A 4,641-nucleotide genomic window follows, 5' to 3' on the forward strand; every position below is an offset into this window, starting at 1 on the left:
GCAGGGGACAGCAGCTACTTAGCTCCATATGATTATTGTAGGGAGAAGGTGTGCTCAGACTTGTCAGATTTCACTAGTTTTTAAGAGAATCTAAAAATCAAGATTATGTAAAATTTCTTGATTTTTTTTATTATTGACATTATTTTACTTTTTAGCTCCTTTTCCACCTCCATGCCCCTAGGACCAAATATCCAGCCTGTGGCCACCAGTTTGAGACTTCTAGTCTATAGCTTTTTAAAAGAGACAGAACCAGAACAAACTCAAGGACATTGGTGTGGTCTGAACAGTGCAGAGTAGACCTATTCTAGATCAGTGGTTCTCAACACACATGGAATAGGATGGTACATCAGAACCCTAACTTCAAATCTTATTAGAACCTTGGGAAGGAGGGACTGTTCCATGTGTATTTTAAAAAACACTATCCCCAGGTGATTCTAATGTTTCCTGCTCCTAGTTAAAAACCATTATTCTATTTCTTGTTCTTGGCAAAGACTCTCCTTTGACCAAACTTTTGTCAGGTTTCTCTGAGTTCTCTGCTTACCTAGGCCGACACTTGGGCTTCCCTCTCTGTCCTTATAGAATTTAATTTGAGCAAGAATCCTAAATCAGTTACAGAAAAATTCCCCACTCTTCCTATCTGACCACCCTCCATATCTTATCACTCCGGCCCGCCTTCAGCAATAATCCCATCAAGTCAGTTTACCAGAAACCCCCTTATCCTTGATGTTGCCCCCCTTTTTTTTTCCTGGTGGCTGGTCATGGGGATCTGAACCCTTGACCTTGCTGTTATAACACCGTGCTCCAATCTACTGAGCTAACCAGATAGCCCCTTGATGTTTCCTCTTAGTAATTTTCCACACACTGATCCCCAACCCCATTCCCTGGTTGTAAATTCTGACTTGTCCTTTTTGAACTTGGAGTTGAGAACAATCTTTCTCTCCCACTGCAAGACCCCATTGCAGTGATTCCTATACCTATCACATGTCCTCTACCCCTTGAATAAAGTCTGCCTTACTATCTTTAACAAGAGATATAAATATTTTTTGTCTTTAACAGTCTCAATTCTATTAATTTGTTCTCAAATTTGGCTGGACAGTGGAATCACTTGAAAAGTTTTAAAAAATACTGGCGCCTAGATCCCATCCCCCAGAGATTCTGATAATTGGTATAGAGTGTGGCTCAAACAGAAGGTGTTGTAAAAATGCCCCAGGTGACTCTAATGTGCAGTAAAGTTTGACAACCACTATTCTAGATAGTGTGCTCCAATTAAATCATTCTAAACTCATTTTACCTCATTTTGGCAGCCACTTTATGCTGTTAACTCATATTAAGTTAATCAACTAGTTCCTATAAGTTTTTTCTTTCTACAGTCAATTGCTTAGTCACATTACCTCCAACCTCCACTTGTGCCACTAACAATTTAATCCTTTTAAAATTTTATTTTGTTAAATAGAGTCTGTGGCTCTAGTCAGTCAAGATTTTCTCACATCTTAATTCTTTTACCTAATGTATTTTCTGTTCCTCTCATCTTTACGCAATCCAAACATTTGAAGAGCCTGTTTTTTATCTAAGATATTGATTGAAATGGTGAACACAATGGAGGGTCTTGCCTCTCTCCATGAGGGTCCTCCCTCCAGGATGACTTTGGACATTCAGGTATGCTCGCTCAACTAGTTTCAATGTCTGATTTTCCTTTTGTCCAGATCACATTTATTTATTTTTCATAAGGAATTTATGGGAAATGAGCCCTCTTCCAGGCTTTCTCACAGTTTCTTCCTAGTCTCCTTTGTAGGTTACTCCTTTCTCCAAGGAAGTGCTCATCACCCAAAAATGTTGGATTTCTTGATTATTCCACTTGGATCCATGCTTTTCTAATCCATGTGTTTTTCTACTATATTTTTAACCATTACTTGTAGACTGATGGCTGTTGGGCTTCATTTTCCCCCTAAGTTTCAGAATCATATATATAAGGACTTGCTGGAAATCTCCAAAGAGATAACTTACCAGTTCCTTACATCAACAGTTCAAAACCAAATTCTTCATATTCCCCATGCCCAAACATGGTTCTTCTGATTTCCCCATATCAGCTGTTAGTAATACTTATCTAGGTACCATGCTGGAAATCTATGAGTTATTCTAGATTTATCATACTCTTGTATTACTAAATCTAATCAGTCACTAAATTATGCCTATCTTACATCCTATATTTCTCAAATCCATTCCTCTTCTCAAACCATACCATAGCTACCCAAGTCCAGATGTTAACCTCTTCTTGATTAGATTCTATCAATCTAATCAAGATCCACTAAGCCAGGCTCCTGATTTCCAGTTTTGACTTACATCATTGTCAAATGGACTCATCTAATTTGCAAATCTGACAGTTTTATTCCAGCAATTGAAATGCTTTGATGGTTCTCCTTTGCTATAATGAACTCCAAATTCATCAGCATGACAAACAATTCCTTCTATGAATCTCGCCTCAATCTGCATGTCTTTCAATTTTCCTCTTTGCACTTCATAATAAATATCACACCAAGTTTCATTACCCTGCTGAACATGCTACCTTGTGCCCTGGGCCACTGCTGAAGCAGATCTCTCTGTCGGGATAACTCACTTCGTCACAGAGCTAATTTCTGTTCATTCTTCAGGACTCAGCTTGTACCGTGTCTTCTTCAGGTTGGTAGACTGCCCCTCAGAGCTCTTACTCCTCTCACAGCAAGTACTACTTTATTTGGATTTATCCCCTTAAGTATGTGGCTCCTCTTCCAGATAATTATTTATTTTTATATTTCTAGTGCTTGGTATATAGTAAATACTCAAAAGATGGTGGCTGTACTTTTAGTGAAGACTGGATACTCACTATGAACATTTCCCTGATCGATCGATCTATCTATCTATCTAGAAAACCTGACCCCCCCAAAACAACAAATTATTCTTTCACTAGCCATAATTGTTCTTAGTAAAACCAAGTACATTGATCAATGTTTCTTTACCTAGAAGCAAAGTAACTTTTCTTTTTTTTTTTTTTGTCTTTTGTCTTTTTCCGTGTCCGGCAACGGATCGCAACCCTCAGTGTTGCCCCCGTACCGGACCGGGGACCGGCAACAGGATCGCAACCCTCGGTGTTGCTCCCGTGCCTCGCTCAGCCAGTGAGCGGGAACCGGTCCGTATGTGGGATCCGAACCCTCGGGCGGGAGTGCCGCCGCGCTTCCCAAGTGGCGCACTATCCAGTGCGCCACCGGGCCAGCCCCCCAAAGTAACTTTTCTATAAAGAGACACATAGTGAATATTTAGACCTTTGGAGATGACATGGTCAATTAACTCTGCTATTGTAGCATGAAAGCAGACATAGACAATAAGTAAATAAATGGGGGGACAGCTGCATTGCTATAAAACCTTATTTACAAAAATAAGCAATGGACTGCATTTGGTCTGTGGGCTATAGTTTACCCACTCCTGACCCAGAAGCTTCCAAACAAACTTTTAAAAAATCCAACATCTCTCTCCCACAGGAGGCCTACAGGCTGCTGTCGTAGCTCTAATAATTCCTGAGAAGTTCTAGCACATTTTGCAAGTACTATATTCAATGCCAACATCAATAGGTGGCAGAAAATAGCCATCACTGCTATTGGGTGGTGGTGGGAGGGGGGGGTGAATATATATGCTCTTATGGCATTGAGGAAAACAGACACTGACCTCACCAGAGGTTAAAGGGTTCACTAAGCATGAGGTGGTCCGTGGTGATCACTATCATACCAAATCCAGGCCAGTACAAGATTCCAGACTGGTTCTTCAACAGAGAGAAGGATGTGAAGAATGGAAATTACAGCCAAGTACTGGCCAATGATCTAGACAACGAGCTCCGTGAGGACCTGGAACAACTAAAGAAGATTATTGGCCACAGAGGGCTGTGCCACTTCTGTGGTCTTCATGTCCAAGATAAGCACACCAAGACCACTGGCCTCTGTGGCTACACCATGGTTGTGTCTGAGAAGAAATAAGTCCATAGGCCTTGTCTGTTAAGGAATAGTTTAGTGGGGGGTTGGTTGGTTAGAACACAGTGTTATAAAACCAAGGTCAAGTGTTCATATCTCCCTACTGGCCTGCCACCAAAAAAAAAAAGATAGTTTATTTTCCTAAAAAAACATCTAGTGACTGGTGCTTAGTATGCAAAATCTTTCTTCTTCTACTTCTTGAAAATAGGAACGGTACTTACCTATGCCAAGTCTATTGGCACTTCCACCATTCCTTTTGTTCTACATTCTTTACAGATTAAACCAACAATGTAATTTGAACATTCTTCACAGAGCATACTTCTTGAAAATAGGAACGGTACTTACCTATGCCAAGTCTATTGGCACTTCCACCATTCTTTTTGTTCTACATTCTTTACAGATTAAACCAACAATGTAATTTGAACATTCTTCACAGAGCATTGAGGTACAATTTATTAGAGTTGGGAAACTAGAGTAATTAGGTTCTCCCACTTTGGGCTTCTCTTTCTCTTACTAATGAGTCTCTCCTCTCCCCCTCCCACTTCCCACTCTGATCAGTAAGAACACAGAAGTAAAATTGAGGTTGAGTAGCTTGGTTTTTCCTAAGTAACCTTTCAACAGTACTCATAGATCACTGCTGACTTGC

The 4,641-nt window shown here is 40.3% G+C and overlaps 1 pseudogene; it reads left to right on the top strand.

Moving 5' to 3' along the window:
* Positions 1-3,512: 3,512 nt before the first annotated feature.
* LOC103585643 lies at positions 3,513-4,001 on the top strand (annotated as a pseudogene).
* The last annotated feature ends 640 nt before the right edge of the window (positions 4,002-4,641 follow it).

The sequence above is a fragment of the Galeopterus variegatus genome, unplaced genomic scaffold (genome assembly GCF_000696425.1).
Source record: "Galeopterus variegatus unplaced genomic scaffold, G_variegatus-3.0.2 Scaffold259, whole genome shotgun sequence".
In the NCBI taxonomy this organism is placed as follows: Eukaryota; Metazoa; Chordata; class Mammalia; order Dermoptera; family Cynocephalidae; genus Galeopterus; species Galeopterus variegatus.